The 23,876-nt window shown below is 44.6% G+C and overlaps 1 protein-coding gene across 1 annotated transcript in view; it reads right to left on the bottom strand.

The window, feature by feature from the left end:
- ARHGAP35 (Rho GTPase activating protein 35) overlaps positions 1–21,250 on the bottom strand; it is a 118,655-nt gene extending 97,405 nt beyond the window's left edge. The window contains exon 1 of the mRNA XM_029211604.1: positions 21,042–21,250. The gene's annotated coding sequence lies outside the window, so the exon portion shown is untranslated. The remainder of the gene's footprint in view (positions 1–21,041) is intronic.
- Between the last annotated feature and the right edge of the window lie 2,626 nt (positions 21,251–23,876).

The following is a 23,876-nucleotide window of genomic DNA, read 5'->3' as shown; positions in this document are numbered from 1 at the left end:
TTAGCTGATCTCCCTGTGCTATGCGGCTGCTTCCCACTAGCTATCTATTTTACGTTTGGTAGTGTATATATGTCCATGCCACTCTCACTTTGTCACAGCTTACCCTTCCCCCTCCCCGTATCCTCAAGTCCATTCTCTAGTAGGTCTGTGTCTTTATTCCCGTCTTACCCCTAGGTTCTTCATGACCTTTTTTTCTTTTCTTAGAGTCCATATATATGTGTTAGCATACGGCATTTGTTTTTCTCTTTCTAACTTACTTCACTCTGTATGACAGACTCTAGGTCCAACCACCTCACTACAAATAACTCAATTTCGTTTCTTTTTATGGCTGAGTAATATTCCATTGTATATATGTGCCACATCTTTATCCATTCATCCGATGATGGACACTTAGGTTGCTTCTGTTTTCAGTAATTTTAACCTGTATCTTTTTCCTCCCTTTAGCAGATATTCGGTTCCACCTTATGCATCATTCTTCACTTTAGTGCCTAACTCTATACAAAGGACTATGCCTCTGGAGGACAAAAGATGAATGAGAGTGAGTGCTTTCAAGGGATGTATAAGCTGATGACAATTAAGAAAGGCAGCATCAGGAAGGAGCTCTGAAGCACAGAGAACTGGACCTGCAAATTATGGGAGAAAGTAGAGTCTAGGCAGAGGGACCAACATGAGGTGATAAAGCCTTAAAACATGTCTGGAAGAAAACAAGTGATTCAGCCTCATTGGAAGTTATAGTAGAGGGAAGAGGAGGCTGAGTGATGACCTAGAATCAGTCTGTGGAATATGTGGGCAAGAAGCTGGCATTTAATTCTTCAGGTAGATTCTTACTCCCTCTGATACCTCTCTTCCTTTCCTACTTGTCCCCCTTCCTCCCAGCTTAAAGAATAAATAAATAGATAAGGGTGGCACACAAAAGCTTTTGAGTATTCACTCTATATCCTCATTACGTTCTTTTTATTTGGATCAGTTCTCTCAGTAATATCTTACTATAATGGATAATTTCAGATCAAGGGTACCAATTGTGACTCTATACTGACCTAATAGGTCAATTAACCAATTCTTAATCATTTGGCAGTTAAGGATCCCTTTGACAATCTGATGAAAATATGGACCCTCTCTCTCAGAAAAATGTACTTACACAAAAAAATTCAGGAACCCAGATTAGGAATCTTTCGCTAGTAAAAAGTATGGAACAAACAGGACTAACCAAAAAAAAAAAGACATAACCACAGTTTCTAATACTAACCAGGAGTACCCAATTCCTCCCATTCACATATGTAGAATCTCTCTTCTGAGTGATGTAGTAATTATCCTTAGTGAATAAATAAAATGAGAGAATTTCTCCAAGTTTTATAATCTCCATCAGCTAGTAACAAAACAGCTTCTACTTATTGGGCTTGACTACGTCATGACAGGCCCTCTGCGAAGCAGCTGATATGCAGTATATAATGCTAAAGTCCTACATAATAGTTGTATCTCAGAAGAAACCGAAGCTCAGAGGGATCAACTGACCTGATGCAAGGATACTCAGCTGGCAAATGGCAGAGCTGGGTTTAGAACTCTGGCATTTTGACTTCCAAAGGCCATCTATACTGCCTCCCAGCAAAAAGGACCTTGTCACCATATTGATTATGGGGAGCGATCAAAAGATACTGCCATCTCCTAGTAAGTAAACAGTCCAGTCAAAGGTTCCAGTCCAGTATTACACACCCTACGTACAGGTGGCCAATAAATACATGCTGAGTGACTATGGCCAAAGAGAACCTTGTCCACAGAAGGGGGGAAATGGTGTCAACAGTCTTTAAAAGAGTTCCACGTGAATGCGTGTGTCACAGCTTGGACCTCAGTCACTGTTGTATTTCCAACTGGGCCTCTCCAGCTTGTCAATGACCCTAAGCACCATGAGGTGCTATGTTACATCCCTGCATGCAAAGGTTTGCAAAATATCAATGACATAATGAGATAAATCAACAGTGAAATTTATTTTTATTTATTTATTTATGGCTGCATTGGATCTTCGTTGCTGCGTGTGGGTTTTCTCTAGTTGCGGCGAGCAGGGGCTACTCATCGTTGTCATGTGCGGGCTTCTCATTGCGGTGGCCTCTCCTGTTGCAGAGCACAGGCTCTAAGTGCGCAGGCTTCAGTAGTTATGGGTGGCGGGCTCTAGAGCGCAGGCTCAGTAGTTGTGGTGCACGGGCTTAGTTGCTCCGTGGCATGTGGGATCTTCCCAGACCAGGGCTCGAACCTGCATCCCCTGCATTGGCAGGCGGATTCTTAACCACTGTGTCACCAGGGAAACCCCAATGGTGAAATTTCAATAAAATAAAGTCTGGATAATTTTCCCCTCATGCTCCTATTCTACCCTGTACACATCTTCCAAGACTATAGCCATGACACTACATGACAGTTGTTCCCTTGAGACTATTAGCTACCATTTCTGAGCACTTACATTGTATATCACTGAAAGCCTATTTAAGGCCAGAACCTAGTCATTTTCATCTTTATATGACCACTGCTCAGCTACTTAGACCTAGCAAAGTAGTAATCATATTTCAAATACAAAGACATTTTTACTAAACAATGAGAGAATACATGAAGGCTTAAGAGCCACAAACCAAGCTTCCAAAAAGAAAACTTACACACTTCTCCCTCCCTTAGATGTTCAACAGTAGACGCCTCCAAATAAATATCAGGGAAAAACAAAACGCAGGGCCCAATCTAAAACGGTACAATGAGGCCATGGGTGTCGGTGTTACTCTAAACCAGTGGTTCTAATCTTTTCTGGGTCATGGATTCCTTTGAGAATTAAAAGAAAGCTACAGATCCTCTCTTCACAGAAAATAAACAGAACCAAAATTCAGCACATACTCTTGACAGCATCATGGACATTCCCCCATCTCAATCCCTTAAGGGTCCACAGACTCTTGAGTTCGTAACTTTTCCTTAGAATCTGCATCTCTAAGCCCCGTCTAACTAGATGCAACCCAAATTCATCAACCTTTTTGTTCGTTAGAGGTCATACCGACATAAGGGAAATTGAAGACAGAGGTAATAGCTTTAGCACTGGCAATGTCTCACTGCCCAGCGCAACAAAGGGCGCTACTCTCACTACCTGATTCATGTTATTATGTCACAGTAAAAAACTGTGGGGTAAGCATGTTCATTCTCCCCCAAATAGAATGTAAGAAATTCAAAAGCAGGCGTCATATCTGACAATATTATCTAGATAATGGTTTACTTAAAGAACAGATTTAAAACAACCTACACGCTATCTCTTAGTGTAAAGTGAGATATAAATTAATGTAGTACAGGAAAAGATAGTCTGGTACATAACTAGCAGATTTTAAAACAAAATATTTTCCTGAATTGGACCCCTGGGAGCTTGAAATACAAGACTAAGTTTGTTAAAAATGTGCTCTCTCATCTCTAAAGTCCTGATTTCTCTCTCTATGGCAGGGATTTGGCCATCTATGGCATATATGCCACTATACAGCAAACTACAGCCACCATTCCCCTAAAGGAATGAGGGAGACTGCCAGTGGGGTCTGAGAGGGTGAGGGGGTGTGAGCAGGAGTCTTGCTTCTTGTTGTAAAGGTATTTATTCAAGAAACATTTCCTGAACATCAATGATGCCTAGACTCCTGGGTTACATGCTTAGAGATAAAGTGGTGAAAAGCACAGCCCCTGTCTTCAAGGTGTTAAGACATAGCTGGATAAAGAGAGAAGCAAGCAGACAGTCAGACCACAGAGTAATAAGTAAACTCAGGCAAGGGGCTGACCACTGCAGGCCAGGGGGGGCTTTCTGAGGGAAATAAAATCTAAGGCAGACCTAAGGAATTAAAAGGAATTAGTTAAGTTTTGTGTTTTTGTTTTTTTGGTTTGTTTGTTTGTGGGGGTTGTTTTCGGTTTTGTTTTGGTTTTGGTTTTGGTTTGGTTTGGTTTGGCTGGGGGTAAGGGGTGGCAGGAAAATATACCATAAAAAAGAAAACAGTATATGAAAAGAGTCAGAAGCAAGGACCTCTGGAAGAGCTACAGTCATCCAACGTGACTGGAACACTGACTTTAACGAGGGAAGTGGACAGAGAGAGAGGCAGAGCTCCCAGAGGGCCCTTATATAATCTAAATCTATGTAAACCCCACCTCACTTAGGGAACTCACAGCCCTTAAATGCTCTTGCTCTTCCTGGCTTTTTCTTTAAACTTACTTTAGAATAATTTTAGACTTACACGTGTCAAAACAAAGAAATTATCTCCGGTACAAAAAACTAAACTGCAGACTTTATTTGGATTTCAGTTTTTCCATTAATTCTCTTTTCTGTTCCAGGATCCAATGCCACATTCCACTTAATTCTAAGACTTTAAAAAATTCCTTCCTTTACTCCTGAGCACCACAGTTTTATCATTTTTCATCACTCTATCCATGCCTCGCTAGGCCCCAACATCACCAGCCCGCTTACAATGTAAATACTACATCATTTCAGAACAGAATGGAAGTTCCCAAAAACAAATGATTTGGAGTAGGGAAAACAATTAGGGATTCAAGGAAATTTAATAAAAACTAAATCAGGGCTTCCCTGGTGGCGCAGTGGTTGAGAGTCCGCCTGCCGATGCAGGGGACACAGGTTCGTGCCCCCGTCCGGGAAGATCCCACATGCCGCGGAGCGGCTGGGCCTGTGAGCCATGGCCGCTGAGGCTGCGTGTCCGGAGCCTGTGCCCCGCAATGGGAGAGGCCACAGCAGTGAGAGGCCCGGGTACCGCAAAAAAAAAAAAACTAAATCAGTGACATTTTTACATGGGAAAAGCGTATGCACGTGAGCACACACATACACACACGCCCCCTACCTCCCCCTTTACAAAAAGAACTTGGCCTATGGTGCTGCTTCCACTATGGAAAAGAAATGACAGCAGATCCGCTTCTGCTTCTTTAGTCTTGCTAGCAAGTAATAAATCCTTAAATCTCTCTCTCTTCAGATACCCCAATCATCCCAAGAAGGAATCAAGCCAAAAACACCGGAACACCCGACTTATCCTGAAAACAAAATGCCAGCAAAATCATCTGGGATATGGAAGTGGAAAGAATGATGATTCATCCTCTTAAGATTTTCACCAAGGACTCTAATCATTAGGACAGAATTCCATTATGTCACAACAATCTTCATAAAGCTACCTGACCAATATTAGTCATACTTCTATTAAACGTATGACCCTTTCTATTATATTTATTTTAAGCCTCCATCTCCGAAAATTCCCAAACCTACAACAACCCTGGTGAATTTCAATTTGTAGAATCAAGGATGAATCCTTTGCAGAAATCACTGAAATGCCAATGAAAACTGCCAATTTTTTCTACAACTAAAACACAATTCTTAAAAATGGCTATTCCTAGGAAGTAGAATTTAAGGAATATTTTAACTTTCTTTACATATTTCAGCTATTTATCTGAGGGCTATTTATCAAACATTCATCAAATACATAAGAAGCATGGTCCTATGTCAGAGTTAGGAGAGGGAGGAAAAGAAGAATCTCTCCCTTGTGGAGGATACAGTCTACATCTGCACTCCCTAATGCTTTGCCCATTTAAAGTTTAATCAAGATTAAATAAAATTTAAAATTCTGTTTCTCAGTCCCACTATCTACATTTCAAGTAGAAACACGCAGCTGGTGGCCATAGTAAAGGACAGAGGTGATTAGACAAGGCTGATCTAAAAGAATCCCTGATGCTGATTCAGAGCTTGGAAATAGAGAAAGGATCTGGGCAAGGTTTCCGGGAAGACATGCATCTGACATGGTTATTAAAGTGAGCATTCCAGGCTGGCTGATGACACACAACACATGCCACTGGCTTTCCCCTTGAACATCATGCAATACCAAAATTCCCAGAGCTATTCCCCAAATATCAAAAGCAAATTTTTCAAGGAAGCATAACAGAAAGAATTGGGTAACAGGCTTTGACTGTATTTTGCTAAAGTAAGATTAGATGAAAAAACTAGATTATAAAGTCCAATTAGGACCTCACTAAAAAGGAGGGGCAGAAAATGGAACTGGAGTTAACTGCTAGATCATTCTGGAAATCTTTAACAGGTAAGCTAAACTAGGGATCAAGGGGACAAATGAAAGAATGTACCATGTTCATCCAAATACCCTTCAGTGGGAGAAACATTTTCCAATAATCAAGGTCAATAATTAAGGTGAAACTGCAGAGACACAGAGAGAAAAGAGAGCACACACACAAAACCAGCCTGGTAAAACTGTGTAACAATTTGGTACTTTCTAAGGAGCAGGTGTTTTTTTTCTTACTCTCTTTTCTCTGAATCCACCTACATTACCTAAACACATGCTGCCCTCAGTTCCCTCATCTGTAAAATGGGCACAGGAATAGTACCAGTACCTATTTCCGAGGTCTGTTAACGTGGATTCCTTGAGTTAATACATGTAAAGTGCATAAAACAGTGCCTAGCACATAGAAAGGACTAAAGAAGTACTGGCTATTATTACTGCAGGAGTCTCTGAGGACCTAGTTTCACTTGGTGGAGAGTAAAAGGATTTCCCTAGGGGTGAGCTCACAGGGGAGAGGGATATTGTATTGACTGTCATATTGGGAGGGGGGTTTTGAAAAGTCACATCTGTCCCAAGCTGAGTGAGCTACACAGACATCTTCCAACCATGTCCTATGGGCTATTATAACACCCAAAGCCATGGGGGACAGCTGCCAGAACTTCGGCAAGCTTTAGGATTTAGCTGTGGACCCCTGATATCAGGACTTAGGATATCAAAGTCCAGTTTTTTTCAAAAATCCATCTTGGCTTACCAGCTGGACTATTCTAACCTTCATTCAGGCATTAATTAGGCACCAGTGACAAGTTAGGCACTTTATGAGGAAAAGTGAAAAACAACAAATTCCTAGCTTTTTTTTTTTTTTTTTAAACAAATTCCTAGCTTTAAGAAGCAGAAGACAGGAATTCCCTGGTGGTCTAGGGGTTAGTACTCGGCGCTTTCACTGCAGTGGCCCAGGTTCAATCCCTTGACAAGGAACTAAGATCCCACAAGCCATGGCAGCCAAAAAAAAAAAAAAAAAGGAAAAAAGAAAAGAAGTAGTGGTAGAAGACAACTATTCTACTTCTAGGAATTTCTCCTCCAGGTACAATCTCACACGTGCAAAATGACATATATTCACGTTTCCCCTACGGCACTGACTGCAAAAGCAAAGAACTGGAAACAAATCCAATATCCATCAATAGGAGACTGGCTAATTACAGTGCATCTGTGTACTGGAATACCACGAGGCTGTAAAAAAAGAACAAGGAAGCTTCCTTTGTGCTAACACTGAACATCTCCCAAAATATTAAGTGGAAAAAAGGAAGATGCAGAACAGTAATCATAGTATGCTACTATTCACGTAAAGGGGGCGGGGGGGGAATGCATACATACTTCTATTTGCTTGTTTATATGTGCATAAAGTATCTCTGGAAGGAAAAAAATATCTCCGGTAGAACACTGATGTCTCCAAAGGGGACAGGTGAGTGGGTGGCTGAGGAACAGGGATAAGGGAATAGTATGGGTGTTTTGTGACTGCTGATTCAGACATACAAACATATCACTACACACACAAAAAAGTGATATGTACAACATCACCAGCAAAGTGCTCATGGAACAGAGCTGAGGAACAGCCCCAGGAAGAAAGGTCTCAATAGTGTACACTTGAGAGGATGCTGAAGAATAAGCAGGAAATTCACCAATCAGAGGATAGGTAAGGGAACTCTCAAGAGGAACCAGCTTCATCAAAAACACAGAGGCAGAGCTTCTCTGGTGGTGCAGTGGTTAAGAATCCGCCTGCCAATGCAGGGGACGTGGGTTCGAGCCCTGGTCCAGGAAGATCCCACATGCAGCAGAGCAACTAAGCCCAGGCGCCACAACTGAGCCTGTGCTCTAGAGCCCGTGAGCCAAAACCACTGAGCCCACACCCCTTAGAGCCTGTGCTCCGCAACAAGAGAAGCCACCGCAATGAGAAGCCCGCGCACCGCAACCAAGAGTAGCCCCCAATCCCTGCAACTAGAGAAAGCCCGCACAGCAACAAAGACCCAACACAGCCAAAAATAAATTAATTAATTAATTTTAAAAACACACAGAGGCAGAAAAAGAGCAGAGCGTGTTCTGGAGACTGGGAAGGCACGATGGGCCAAAGCATATAAAGGATTCCATAGAACACACTAGTGATCTGGACTTAATCTTACAGACCATAGAAAAGCACCAAAGGTCTTAAAGCAGGGGAGCAACAGTCAGGTTTTTGTTTAGTGCCTCCAGTGACTTGTTGAGAATAAACGAGAGAGGAAAGAGTGAAGAGGACACCTTTGTAGGAAACTTCTGCAATCAAGCACAATACCCTACTTCTCGGAATTCCAAGTGGCACAAAGCACGGGATTTCGCTTAACTGGCTTGATACTCAACTAATCATTTGAGGAGAACAAGCTCTATCAACTGAACACTTACTATATGCCAAACATTTTTCATACATTACCCCGGTTTCTCAAAACAACCCTGTGAGATAGCTATTGGTATCTTTACTTTACACATGAGAAAACTAAGGCTCAGAGAAGAGCTTAAGGTGACGATAAATGGAGGAACTGAGACAGGTATCTGTCTATTTAATACCTGTCCACATACTACTCGTGTTGGCCTGTGGCAGTTTTCTCCAGTCTATGTAAAAATGAGAATTAGAAACATACACCTACATAGTCCACGTAAAGCTGCCAACTTCCTTGAAAATGGCTACCTTTTGGGAATTTCCCGGCCGTCCAGTGGTTAAGACTGTGCGCTTCCACTGCAGGGGTCCCTGGTTGGGGAACTAAGATCCCGAAAGCCTCATGGCCAAAAAAGAGAAAATGGCTGTCTTCTATTCTAATAGTGGGTCCTTTTTCTTCAAGGAAATAACGGTGAGTAGTTTCCCTTTCTTTCTATTTTTTTAATGTCCTCCCTGACGAAACTAAAAATTGGTAAATTAATATTTTTTTTTCCCCACCACCATATTGTCAACTGGTCTGTAAAAGCCAAGTCTGGAACTACTGCACTAATAATGACATTACAGAGCATTTACCATGACGCAGGCATGATCTTAAGCTTCTTAAATACACTATCTGTTTCAATTTGCACAGTGACCCTATGAGTAGACACTATTATATGCCCCTTTTTATAGATGAGGTGCCTGAAGGCACCAAAGTTTAAGTGTATTGTCTGAGGGTGCAGAGCTGGCAAGAGGTGGGACTGGGACTCGACCCGAGGCCATGCATCATGATGGGAGAAAGAGTAACTGAGGCCTCAGTGCTAACACTGTGAATACTAAACAGACCTCAACAACTGCTACTTGGCCTATGACCTACAACATTTAGACGTGTGAGACCCTGCTAAGACCCTAAAATTGGCTGCTACCTGGGGTGAGTTACAAGATTACAGATCAATAGCATGTGCTGTTCTACTGATTCAAAACTTCATCAGGCTTCCTCTAACATGCTGGCCTACCTAAACAGTTTAATTAATCAAACTGCTTTTTCATCCTCCCAGAAAACTGAAAGACTGTCCAATGTTACAGAATTCCACATCCACTGTTGGCATTTAGTTCTCCAAAAAAAATGTGGACACAAAAAGCCTTTGTAGCAGGCAGAATAGGTATTTAGGCCCATTTTATAGACAAGAACTCAAGATAAATGACTTGTCCAAGGTCACTTGTCCATTTATCACAAGATAAATGACTTGTCCAACACAAAGTTGGTAAGAAGCAAAATGAAAACGGCAGAAAGGGTTTTTAAAGAAGTTTCTTGAAGAAACCCAAGAATCTAAGGACTAAAAGATTCCAGAGACTTTATTTTTCCTGGTTTCTCTCAAAAAATTGTATCTTTAATTCAACAAATACTGTGCTCCTACTGACGTGTTCTAGGACAAATGTGATGGGTTCACAGAATAAACGGGGAAACAAAGCAAAAAAACCCTGTGGAGCCTCCAAGCTACTTTGCGATTTCTTCCTCATGTCTAAATGTAAACCCCTCACACTGCAAATGAACATCAGGTCTTCGATGCTCTCCCTCGTGAAAGAAAGAATGACCAATAAGTGAACAGGTATATGCGTGTGCAAATGTCCTGTTAATAACAACAATAAAAACAAAGAAGGTAAAATTTTTAATTTCCAAATTATTCCGTATTCAAGATAAAACTTGGACCACTTTCTTTCTCATAATAAGATGGTATCTGTCTTCCTAGTCAACGCATTCTTGTGTTGAAATGTTAAGTCGCACTTAATTCTTTAAGATAAGATCGGGGAGAAAAAAAATCAGGCCACTGGCCTTCTAAATTTTTTACTTTCTTGTACAGAAACAGGGTGTTCCTTGTGTCACCTGTAAGGGAAGAATTGCTTTTGTTTTATAAATGGCATATAAACTCTCAGAGAGGAGGAGGCATGTTTTGTACAACTGGTACTCTAAACAGTGTAGACACCCAAACACTGGTTGAATGGGGAGGAAAAGGGAAAAATAAAACTTGTCTCCCTACACCTCTAGCCTTTGGAGCTCAGAGAACCAGTCTGTTCCCTCTTCTGCTTAACAGTCCTTAATTATTTAAGTTATTTAAATATTTAAGTAAAATTAATCAACTACATTAAATAAATAAAATTATTTAAATCTGATCTAAAGAATTTTTTGGCCCATAAAAGGGACGATATAACTAGTTCCATGTCCATTCCTGATTTTGACCAAGAAAAGGAAAAAGTAATGTACTAATGGCTCCTTTAAAACAAGCATGGTTGGGGTGGGGGACACCTTGGTATAGCTACAGCTATCAGCCATGAAGTAGACTTTTATCTTCCTCATTTCTGGGGTAAAATCAGTTCTGTAAAGTGTACAGCACACCACAGAAAGTGGCAGAAAGCAGGGGCTCCAAGCAAAGGCTCTGAACCAGACTGCCTCAGGGACCTATCAGCCCTGTGGCCTTGGGTAAGTTCCCTCGGGAAGCCTCAGCTCCCTCACTAGAAAATGAAATATCACCCACCTCAGAGCAGAGGATTACCGCGAGGAGAATATGAGGGAACACTCAGGAGTCTCCCGGTACTCAGTAAGCATACTGCTGTTATTAACTGGTAATACTGCTATAATTTATAATTCAATTATTGTGCTAAGAAAGGGTAACTGCCTTACCTTCAAAGGTACTAGAGTCCAACAGACCTCACTATTACTAATTTCTTGCTTTCAGCTCAATTTTTCCTTCATGTTTTCAAGAAAAACCAAACAATACAACTGCTACGTCAAAAAAAAAAATTGTTTAACCTTTTTTTCCTCTGAATCAAAAACAGTAAAATCATGGAAAATGGGAAAACTCAGAAAAAAAAAAATTTAATCACTCAAAATTCTACAACATAGAGATAAATACTAACAGCACTTTGGCATATTTCTTCCACTTTTTCCCATATATATTTTTAAATAACTGGAACCACACTGTTTATAGTTCTATATCCTGCTTTTTTCTCATACTTAATTTTATTTTGTGTGCACTTTCCCATGTCAAGAATTCTCCAAAAACATCCTTTTTACATGACTCCAGACTTTTCCATAAAGTGACCATTCCCTTAAAGTTAAAACATTTAGACTGCTTCTCTTCTTTCTAGTACACATCACTATAATTAACATCTCTGTATAAAATCTTGGTCCTCATCTCTAGTTTTTGGTCCATACAGATACCTATAACTAGATCAAGGATTGTGTCTCTTAAAACACTGCCAAACCGCTTTCCAGAAAGTTCACACCAGTTTGCGTGCCTGACAGTCCCATCATGATGTCACAGCAGTGACCATATCTATTTCCTTTCAATTCCAAGTAAACAGAGACCCAAAAACTCTGGAATTACAACACAAATAGGAAAGATCTGTTATTACAAGATGCTTTCGACACTTGTAATTTGTACGAGATCACTATTATCCCATTCATTATCAGGTATATGACCTCGAACAAACTTGGAAAAGTTATAAATATGATCCTACACATTCACATTTGTATATTGAAGTCATGACTGAAGTGCCTTACAGATAGAGACTCTCAAACAGTTTCCAACTTATGAAGAATTGTGTGAAAAGGAAATTATGCCCCATCATATGAAAAAGGGGTCTGTACAAGATGTAGAAAATTCAGAAATGTACACTTAAGATTTATGTACTTTTCTACATGTAAGTTGCTCCTTAATTTAAAAAAAAGTAAACAAAAAGAAAAAATGTTAAGGGAATCTGTACATAATATGTATTCCCTGTATATACACATATAACATCAAATCACAACTACTTTAGCTCAACTGGCCAGTTTTAAGCCTTCATGGCTGTTGACCAATACTAGGCATATGCCATAACCCTCTCCCGCAGCAGTCAGCGTCCTTTTTCCTCATTTATCAACGGTTTTATGTGCATTCCTCAACTGACTGACCAATCAGTGGAAGAAATTTCCTATAGGTCAGCAGCATTAAAATATTCAATGGTATCAGCCCGTTAAAAATGATATTACAAAAGCAGCATCTACCAGTCTTCCACCTAAAAACTTAATAAGCACTTCTGAAAAATAAAGACCTAGAGATACTTTTTTTATTCCCCAATAAATTTATTTATTTATTTTTGGCTGCGTTGGGTCTTCGTTGCTGCGTGTGGGCTTTCTCTAGTTGCAGAGAGCGGGAGCTATCCTTCACTATGGGGCACGGGCTTCTCATTGCGGTGGCTTCTCTTGTTGCGGAGGACGGGCTCTAAGCACATGGGTTTCAGAAGTTGTGGCACGCGGGCTCAGCAGTTGTGGCACATGGGCTTAGTTGCTCCGTGGCATATGGGATATTACTGGACCAGGGCTCGAACCTGCGTCCCCCACATTGGCAGGCGGACTCTTAACCACTGCGCCACCAAGGAAGTATAAGACCTAGTGACACTTTTAATCACCAAGCATTTAGGTACACTACTCCCAGTGACATAATTCCCTTGAAGTGAAAGCCACTCTAGCTGAAGATGCTGATTTCAAGAATCTAATAATCTTGTATTAATGCAGTGCTGACTTTCATTTGTACACAATCAATTTGTTACTGAACAAAGAATCCTTTTTAATTGCCCGTGGCAATTAACAGTAATCATTTTCCTTGTCTTATTCCTAAGCAGTGCAGGCTGTAATAGATGAAGCCTCGGTTTTGACCTTTCTTTTAAATGGAGATGGGAAGAAGTACAATGCAACAGTATTTTTTTTACACTTCAGGAGGCTATTAGCTGTAGCTGGAAAACACTCTCTCACCCCAACATTATTTAATAACTTTCTGAATTGAAATTTTTTTTAAAAAGTATTATAGGGAGCTCCACACAAACAAGTCAAGGGGCAAAGTATATTTTTATCTATACATTTGTAGTTGTCCAGAGAGTTTTCTCAGAAGAAAATCAATTAAGAGCTATTCAGATACTTTTCTATTTGCCAAAGAAAATATAGATTTTTTTTTCTTGGCTGCGCTGGGTCTTCGTTGCTGTGCGCGGACTTTCTCTAGTTGCTTCGGGGCGGGGGCTACTCTTCGATGCGGTGCGTGGGCTTCTCATTATGGTGGCTTCTCCTGCTGCAGAGCACGGGCTTCAACAGTTGTGGCTTGCGGGCTCTAGAGCACAGGCTCAGCAGTTGCGGCGCACGGGCTTACTTTCTCCCCTGCATGTGGGATCTTCCTGGACCTGGAATCGAACCCATGTCCCCTGCATTGGCAGGTGGATTCTCAACCACTGGGCCACCAGGGAAGTCCCAAAATATAGATTTAAGGCCATAACGTGACCAAACATTTCCATCTTATTTCTGTTAGACAAATTTGCTTACAGTTTTGTTACACCTGGGTGTGAATCCAGGTCAGAAATAAAATGCTCAACTTCTTCAATATGCTGACTAGAAAGACAAGCTGGTACTTGTGGCTGTGGATTCCTTTTAAAATACTGTGATATGGAACCTAATGTGTGTTCAGTCTCTGAATATGAAAATCTTTAAGATTAATATGGGACTGCCTCCAAAGCAGCTAGAAATTAATAATAGTCTATTGAACATTTACTTCCCTCACCCCACCCCATATTATATATATAGTTAACTGTTTATAACTGACTATGAATTCCTCAATGGATTAGAAGTACAGCTTATTCTTACATCCCAGACAGGCAAGGCAGTCTAATAAAATAAACACAAATTTTAGAATCAGACAGACATGGATTTATAACATAGCCCTAGCATCTATTAGCTGTGTAGCCCTGGTCAAGACGCTTACGATGTATGTGTGTATGTATGTATAGGGATTAAATGCTGATCAAGAGGGCATGCCATCTAAGAGTTTCAAGCCTAAAAATAGCCATTATGGTCAGTGTACACATCTTCCCAACTCCCCCCTTCCCCCACCAAAAAAAAAAGTCTTTGGCACCAGCTTGGCTTCAATCAGCATGTATGTAGTGAGGGCCTACTATGTACAAGATATTTTGCTAGGTATGATGTGAAATAATGGGAACCAACTGTTATAATCCCTTCATTTTTCTAATGAAGAAACTGTAGCCCAGAGAAGTGAAAATGATTTGGCCAAAGTCACTCAGCTAGTAAGCAGCAGAGCCAGGGCTAGAACCCAGGTTTCTTCTTTATCAATTCAACATTGTTTACGCCATAGGAAGCTGCCTCTCAATTGTTCAAGTTTGATTACCAAACGCAAATATTACAATAGTGACTAGCAAGAGAACATTTTCCAAATAAGAAGGCAGACACTAGAAGAGCAAAAAAAGTATGAGGGTAGGAACTTCCCTGGTGGTGCAGTGGTTAAGACTCCACGCTCGCAATGCAGGGGGCCCAGGTTCGATCGCTGGTCAGGGAACTAGATCCCACATGCATGCCGCAACTAGGAGTTTGCAAGCCACAACTAAGGAGCCCATGTGCCGCAACTAAGATCTGGTGCAACCAAATAAATAATTAAAAAAAAAAAAAAAAGTATGAGGGCTTTCCTGGCAGTCCAGTGATTAAGACTCTGCCCTTCCACTGCAGGGGGCGCAGGTTCAATCCCTGGTCAGGGAACTAAGATCCCGCATGTCGTCCAGCGCAGCCAAAATAAATAAATTAATTTTTTAAAAAAGTATGAAATACCTATAGATGCATAATACAACATCACAACTGCCACAAATTTCATAAAATGAAAATGCTCATTTCAAAAAGGATGAAGGAGATAGGCAAGTCTGGCTACTTTTGACTAAAATAAATATTATTTTCCTGTGAGGATGCTTCATGGCTAGTTCTCTGCTAATGTATCAACTTAATGGTGTCTCTTAACATCAGCGAAGCAAATAAATGAAGATTAGACTGACAGATGCCAAGTATTATTTTCAAGAATTCTTCATAGATGAAGCCTGATAAAGCACAGTATCAAAAATTAAATTGAAATAAACTTTCAGGAAGATGAACATGAATGATTTGTTTGCATTTCTTAATTCCAGCATTCAAGTGCTATTCAGAACACTGCTATTTGAGAGCCTAGGTCAACAATGACTCAGCTTGAAAAATTCCATATTGTTTTTAAGAGGTATATGGTTTTAGTTATGTAGTTAATGCAGTCTGGATGCCCCTTTCTCCCCAAATTATAAACTAATCTTCATGTGAATTCCTGAAAAAGAGGCAAGTGTTTATTTTATTTTTGAAAAAGCAATACAACAAAGGTAATTCAATTCATTTCACCGCATCCCCTGAGGAAAGAGCCCCCCCCACTGCCTGGCCCGTTCTGGGTTACGGGGTTTGATGGGTGCGGGGGGGTGGGGTGGGGGTGCAGTGGTTAAGTGTAGCACCAGGAGCCCAGTCCCAGTCCCAGCTTTGATGTGGTATGTGATCCAGGACGAGAATCTACAATCAGAGCTGAATGGCACACAAGACTTCAGGCTACGAATGTGAAGCCCAGAGAGGTAAAGCATTCTGTCCAAGTGTCCCTCTAATTAGGTTAAGGCCTCGACCAGAAGGTCTCCTACCCGTATGCCCATTACTTTTTCAACTATGACAGGAAGCCTGTCAGCATGCCCCTTGCAAGCTTTCCATTTCCCCAACTGTAAATGAGGAGGCTAGACGAGGCACACTGAGCTTCAAGCTGTTGTTCCAAACCCAACGGTTTTCTGCTGGTCACCTTCCCTCTTCAAGCAGAGAATCTCCAAGTTTATCTATTTCATGTAGTATGGAAAAGAAATTTTAAACGACTGAACTAGATGATAAATAAAATGTCACAGTGACCGAGTATGTTAACACACTGTTTAGACTGCCAGTTGGTGAATGACAAGAGTCAAAGCAGATCACAGGAAGGCCCTACAAGAGACCTAACACCTCTCAGAACACCACAGCAGACGAAGAGGGGAAAGCAGACAAGACTAGAGGGAAACAGACAACTTAGTCTCATCTTTTCAATCTCCAACTATATTGACCTGATGTGTTTCCTCATCACATACAGACTGACCAAACACCTATGAGGCTGTAGTTTACAGTCACCTATGCAACCCTCACTCCTCCCAGACTGTCCTTTGTCAAAAGTCACCATTAGGCCCATGGATCTGCACAAGGACAACTTGCATGTGTCCAGTATCAAGAGGATTTCTGATCTTTTTATTGTCCTAAATCTTTGGCCTTCATCATGGCAGGAAAAAAGGGGCAGAGGGTAAGGGAGGGGGGACATAGCCAAAAAGAAAGGCTAGTATAAAAAAAGACAGAAACTTTAATCAGGCCAGTAATACAAAGATTTTCTAGGCAGGGCAAGAGCCCTTAAAGACCTATTACTAGGTCGAAAACAGTCGTCTACCGCCATCCCACACTCCACACCCCACCCCCAACTGGCACATTAAATGTTCCAGAAGGCCAAGGCTACCACCTCAGATTTCTGTAGCACCCAACTCCTTCATGAAAACAAATGTTGATACAGGAGTTGGAGCCTCTGCTACCATCAGAGAAATCTGACAAGCTCTGGAACATCAGTTACCAGTTTAGGAAGAAAAATCAGCTCTTTGTTCTTCTGTCTCCTCTCTTCCTATTATGTAAACGTAAGCTTTGGGCACGCAGAAACTTTCTATGCTGCCAGTGATGTTAAAACCCTGGAACACGAATTTAAGCAGTACTGCATACACAGTTGTTTTTATTCTTAATTAGCTGCCACTTCCACATTAAGAATAAAAAACGAAACAACTATTTATACCAACATGAGGAACATAAACTCAAACAAATTCAGAGAATTAATCATGGTTCACAAGGCCAAAACTCAGAAGTGAACAGAAACTAACAGAAATAAACCAAAATTCTTAAAGTCAATAATGGTGAAGACAAATGCCACACATAATTAAAATTACCAGACTCTGCTTGTCACAAAACTTAAAGTCCTAAAAACTTAGAAACTAAAGGAGCCATATGGATCTATCCAGCCCCCCTCACCGTCTCACATACAAATGCCCTAACATTTGATGAGTCAATGGTTCAATTCTGTAGATGACAGTGAATGTTTTTTATTTCACATGCATTCACACAGAACTATTCTACATAAGTGCTGAAGTAAACAAAGTTTGATTATAGCTCAGTTAAGAAATAAAGTCCTTCCTGTAAACGCTCCTTCACAGCTTGATGGCTGCTTTAATATGCAATTGCCCTAGGCCACAGGGGGGAAAAAAAATCAGGCTTTTGATTTACTTAAGAAATAAAATAAATAAACCTAGAACATGCAAAAGCTTCCTTCTCCCAAGGTAAGGAAGGAAAATGCTTGTCTGGTTTTCTGTAAAAACCACCTCTTCCTCTGAATGAATTTACTAAACCCCACCCCCAACATAAGATCACTAAAGCTCAAGGAAAAGGCAGCAAAGGTACATTTCGCAGGTAATAAACCAAAAACCCAATCATATCAGACAGTTCCTGGCACCCATTTCTCACTCTACCAAATCAGGGCAGTCAAAAGGCTGGAGAAGGGCTTCCCTGGTGGCGCAGTGGTTGAGAGTCCGCCTGCCGATGCAGGGGACACGGGTTCGTGCCCAGGTCCTGGAGGATCCCACATGCCGCAGAGCAGCTGGGCCCGTGAGCCATGCGCTCCGCAACAGGAGACGCCACAACAGTGAGAGGACCACGAAGCGGGAAAAAAAAAAAAAAAAAAAATTTAAAAAAGGCTGGGGGAGCATCAGGGTCCACCCACATACTCCTGGTACAGCAATGAGCCCCCTCCCTTTCCCAAACATAGATCTACCTATAAGCATTCAACTCCTGTGGCTGGGAGCGCCTGCAATACCAGAGGGCAGAAATCTAAGTGACACTTGGCACTCTGTTTCAACAAACAACTGCAAAGATCTTTCCAAACCCAGGCCCTCACCATTTTGAAGACCAGGAAGCTGAATCCTTCCTGGGGCAGAGGTGAAAAAGAAATAAGCCCACTTTCCACCACCCTTCCCAAAGGGCACAAAGCAAACCAGAGGCCATTAGGGAAGGCAAGACTGGCAGCTTCTGCAGACCCACAGCAGTAAACAGCAAGTGCGACCACAACCCCCGGTGGGACTGGGGAGAACTCAAGAACTGGCATTTCCCCAGCCAAAGGTAAAACAAATATGATTTGTCAGCTGGAAAAAAACAAAAGACCATACTCCTAAACTCTCCCAAAGGGTGCTGGCTTGGAGGTGAAGGGGGGAGAGGGTACAACTGTCTCAATAGCTCAGAGAAGGAGGGAGGGAAAGTGAGAAAGAGAAGACAGACCTGTGAGCAGCTGCACTCTCCTTTTCCGAAGGACACAAAATTGCAAAGCCCAGGGACCCGAAGGGGCTGGGGAGTAAAATGGGAGTGGGAAAGAAAGCGGGGCAGTGGAAAGGAGACCTACCCCCACCACCACTAACCTTGGCAGAAATGGGGGAGATGGGGGGACACTCCCAGACTCGAGAGCAGTAACCAATCAACCAGCCCCCACCTATTTACTCAGATCTCACAGGATCCCTCGAGATAAAACCCTCAGGGTCAGAGAGCTGAGAGAATCTGCAGTCTAAACCTGAGCCTGCAGAAGCCGAGGCCCAACCCAGCCCCTTCCCCTCCAAAGCTGAGGGATGGAGACCAGAGAAAGGCATGCCTGAAAAAGGGAAGCACCCAGTGGGAATGGGCAGGTCAAGCAGGGGAGCTGGGAGAGGCAAACCTGATAAGAACTAAATGGGAAGAGAAGAAGCCTAGCAAGATACAAGGGGAAAGAAAAGATGAAGGAGAAAACAAGGCAATGAAGAACAGATCTGGGAGAGGGGTCACAAAAGGGAGGGAGACTCTAGCCCAGAACTGAGATAGCTCTAAGAGGAAGCTGGGGTGGGGGGAGTGACAGGTAGGAATGATTGGGAAAACATCTCTATACTGGGCAGAGCAGGGGGAAGGAGACTCAGTAAGGGGTTAAGAGGTAGGGCAAAAAGAGGAGGACAAATACGAGGAAGGAGAGAGTGGAGGTTGAGAGCTGAATCAAAATGGTGGGGGGATAGAAGATCAGGTGGAAAACTTGGAACTGAGAGGCAACACAGGTGCGAGGCAGTCACAAGATGACCAGAGTTAAAGAGGACCACACCGAGAAGGGACAGCAGTAAGAGTTAAAATGGGTCCAAAAAATAGGTGGACAAGTGGACAGCTCCAAAAGGGGCAGAGCTGTGAGGAAAGCATTAAATAGAGAGGATGGGGCGGAACTGAACAAATGAAAGAGCAGGTGCAAAAAGGATTGGGGGCAAGTCTGAGGTGCAGAATGGGAAGGGAAGGGGGTGAGGGATCAGAGACAAGTTATCGACGGTTCAGTGAGGTAAAGGACAAATCTAAGAAGGGCCAAAATGAAGAGGACAGGACTTGGAGAAAGAGGCTGGACAGCAGGTCTTACACAGAGAAGTACTGAAGGGGAGACAGGTCAAAGGAAGCCGGAGCAAATGAATGGAACCGCTCAAGAGGGCCAATAAGGAGGTGGGGAAGAGAGGAAACAGCAAGGAGAACACTGGGGTAGAACTGGGGACTGCAGGGCTTGAGGCTTCGGAGAGGCTGAGTTCGGGAGAAAGGTCAGAGAAGTGAAAGGCAGAAACGAGAGAGCTGCAGGGTCAGAGAAGGGGGAGGCTGCCTCATGGAAGGCAAAGTCGGAAAGCAAGCAGGCTGGAGGGCACAGCAAGATCTGAGATTGGATGAGGGACAGAGTGGGGAGGCAGAAAGGTCTGGAAGAGAGGAAAGGCTCTGAATGGCAGACGGGAGCAAGGTCTGAGCAGGGGAGGAGGCAAGCATGGTGCATCGGAGTCCGAGAGGGGGCAGGGAACTGAACTGAGGCAGACGAAGGTCAGAGAGTCTAGGGGTATGGCGGGGGGAGCAGGTTTTGTCAGCAGGCAGTAGGGCCCAAGAGGGACGAGGAATTAAGTCCAAGGAGAAGACCTGGGAGCAGCAGTGCCAAGACGAACAGGGTTTGGATGAATCACCAAGGAGGTGGAACAGCAGGTCCTAGAGGGACAGCTCCTGGCGGTGAAACAGCGGAGGGTAACAGAAGATTGGGTCAAAGAAGGGGGCAGATCCAGGGTGGTGAGAGCGGAATCGAAGAAGGCAGAAGAATCACGAATCTCAAAGTGAGGGTCCAGAATTAAGGGATGCGGAAGGGTCACTGAGGAGGTGGATCCTTTGAGCACTGCAGAGTCTAGGAGGGGCGAAGGGCATCACTGAGGGGCGGAAGAGGGAAGGGGGAGGCGCAGAATTGGGAGCAGAGTTGGGGGGGAGGCCGAGGCAGACACCGAGATCCCAATGGGTTGGAGGGCGGGGGCAGACGCGGCGACAGCAGGGCTGGGCGGGCAGGGGCAAGTCCAAAGGGCAGACGGGCCCCGGCGGGCCGGGCCGCAGCACGAAGCGGCGGGGCCGGCGGGGCCCGGGGGGCTGGGGGGCCGCTCCCTCCCCTCCCCCTCCGGCTCCTCCATTGTTCGCGGGCTCCGGGCCCCGCCGTCCCCGCCTCCCCTTGGACCCCGCAGCGGGGCGGCGCCCGGCCTCGCGGCCGGGGCCCGCGAGCTCGCGCACTCACCAGCTGGACGCCCTCAGCGCGGCCCTGGCCTCCGGGATCTCAGCAGCGGCGACGGCGGCCCCGGCGCCATGTTCTGCTGCTCCTCGTTCAGCGGCAGCTGAGGCGGCGGCAGCAGCTCCGACGGCGGGGGGCCGGGCGGACCCTCCCTCGCGGACTCCCTCCTCCGCCTCCTCCACCTCCTCCTCCCGCCGCTCCGCGGCTCTCCCTCGGGGCGGGGGGCGGGGAGGGGAAGGGGGGAGGGGCGGGAACCAGGGGGAGGGCGGACCAGCCTTGCTCGCTCCTTCCCTCCCTCCTTCGCAATGGCGGCGGTGGCGCCTCCTTCCTGCGGCCGCCGCTCCCGCGCGCGCTCCCCCTCGCTGCTGCGCGTGCGTGGCGCGGGGACCGTTGCAGGGGGATAACGGCCCGTGAGGGCGCGCAACGAGGGGATAACCGGCGCGTGGCAGAGGAGAAGCGAGAGCGCGTGCGCGCCCGAGGGACTCACTGCCACTGCATCGGCCGCGTCCAGGGAACGGGCGCACAGGACGCAGTGCGCGTGCGCCCCCAAGAAATGCCGCTAGTGCTGTGGCTGCGGCTCGAGACAGAGCGCGAGGCGACCCGCGACCGGGCAGAGGAATGGGGTGGCCAAGTGCGCGTGCGCGGGAGGGGGTGCCAGCCGCCGCGGCTACTCGCACGAGGCGGAGGGAGTGGTCCTCGAGAGGCGCGCGCACCCTTGCGCGCGCCAGTAGCAGCCGAAACCCTCCTCGCCCTGGCTCTTGGAGAAAGCGGGAGGGGAGAGGCATGGCCCAGCTTTGGGGGCGGGAGCGAAGGGCGCGATCCCGCTCGCGCGGGACCTGACCAGCCAATGAGAGGCAAGGGGCGGTGGGTTTGCCGCGAGCTCAGCCCCGGGGAAAACGGAGGAAGAGAGAGGGAGCGACGTAACTTGGGGCGGTGGGGCGGGGCTGAGGAGGAGGGAGCGCACCCAGTGGAGGAGTTGATTGGGGAACACGAAGAGGCGTGGCCCGCCTTAGCCCAATAGGAGCCTCAATTCGTCGATCCGGAAGACGGGGCGGGGCTGAGGAGCGCGTGCTCTTTTTCCTGGCAGAGAAGAAAATCTGCAGGTAACGAGTGCCTTATTACAACTTGCTTTGGGTTCTGTGATCGCCTGATCCCAGAAGAGGCGCGAGGGCCTGGTCCCGCATGCAGCCCTGGCCTCCAAGTCGGCATTGTGTAAATGACTGCAAATCAAATGTCAGTTCGAGAGCCCAGAGGGGAAAGAGTAGTGATGGGAAGGGGCACCGCTGTAACCCCTGAATTCCTCTGAACTGAAGAGGGGTTCCTCTGGGACCCCTCCGGAAGTACGGGTCTTGGAAGATGAGCGTTCTGGGAGCCCAGTCAATATTCAAGGAATGCATGAAGAAAAGCTATGCTTCTTATTGCATTTTTCATTTCTTTACTCAGTCTCCTCATCTAAAAAATGGAATGATAATCTTAGCTCTTTAGTAAGGTTTGCAGGGAGAATTAAATGAGTTCTATTTGTAAAGCGCTGAAAATCATGCCTTACTCTATAAACGCTGATAAATAAAATTACATGCGCTCAAGTTTTGTTTTGTTTTTGAGGTCATATCTCAATGCTTTTTTTAAAAATTGAAGTGGGGGGCTTCCCTGGTGGCTCAGTGGTTAAGAATCCGCCTGCCAATGCAGGGGACACGGGTTCGAGCCCTGGTCCGAGAAGATCCCACATGCCGCGGAGTAACTAAGCCCGTGCGCCACAAGTGCTGAGCCTGTGTGCCACAACTACTGAAGCCTGCACGCCTAGAGCCTGTGCTCCGTAACAAGAGAAGCCCTCGCACTGCAACAAAGAGTAGCCCCCCGCTCTCAGCAACTAGAGAAAGCCCGCGCATAGCAACGAAGACTCAATGCAGCCAAAAAATACGTAAATAAATCTATAAAAAAGTAAAATAAAATGAAATTGAAGTGTGCTCAAGTTTTAAAGCATCCCATCAAATAAAGGTTTTCTGATTACTGATGACGGTCGTTTCCATTGACTCCCTTTTTTTTTTTAATTTAACACTTTTAATGCATGAAATTTGATTTTTAGATGCTTGTGACTTGTTTCCTGGGGGGGTGCCCCACGTGGCATGCGGGATCCTAGTTCCCCTAGCAGGGATCCAACCCGTGCCCCCTGCAGTGGAAGCGGGAGTCTTAACCACTGGAAAGCCAGAGAAGTCCCCATTCATGACTTTTTTAAAAGTTTGTTTTTAGCGCTGTGGGCTAAACAAATCCAATGCGTGGGCCAGATTTTCTTTAGGTGCCACTGCAAGCCCTGGTTTGTAAGTGATTTTGAGATCTATCACTTGAGAACACCAGAAAAATGGGAGAAGGGACATCGGATTCCCCTACTTCAAATTAATACGTGTTCATAACTCCAGTGCCGTATTCTAGGTCCTTCCAATCTTGGGAAATTTTTGAACTGGCAGCACCTAGAGAAGAGAGAAGCCTGGGCTCACTCTGGATCCAGATGCCCCTCTCCCCTTCTTTTGGAGCCCATCAACCCTGTTTTATCATTCAAGTCTCACTCGAAGTCACTTCCTCAGGGTGGCCTCGCAGATTTGGCCTAACCCTCATATTTTTATAAAAATGGGCACTTTATGCTAGGCAACATTCTAAAGCACTTTAAACATATTAACTCACTTAACCCTCAGAACACCTTACAAGTAGGTTAGAGTTGTTATTCTGCTAAACTAAGGCACAAAGAGGTTACACAGCTAGTGAGTGGCAGATGTGAGATTCAAACCCAGACAACTGGGGTCAGATAGCTGCACACCTAGTACTTCTTCACAGCACTCCATCAGGGGT

Source organism: Monodon monoceros, unplaced genomic scaffold, assembly GCF_005190385.1.
Source record: "Monodon monoceros isolate NGI ecotype Baffin Bay Population unplaced genomic scaffold, NGI_Narwhal_1 Super_Scaffold_10, whole genome shotgun sequence".
In the NCBI taxonomy this organism is placed as follows: domain Eukaryota; kingdom Metazoa; phylum Chordata; class Mammalia; order Artiodactyla; family Monodontidae; genus Monodon; species Monodon monoceros.
The sequence above is the reverse complement of the archived record's forward strand: the minus strand, read 5'-3'. Positions and strand labels throughout refer to the sequence as shown.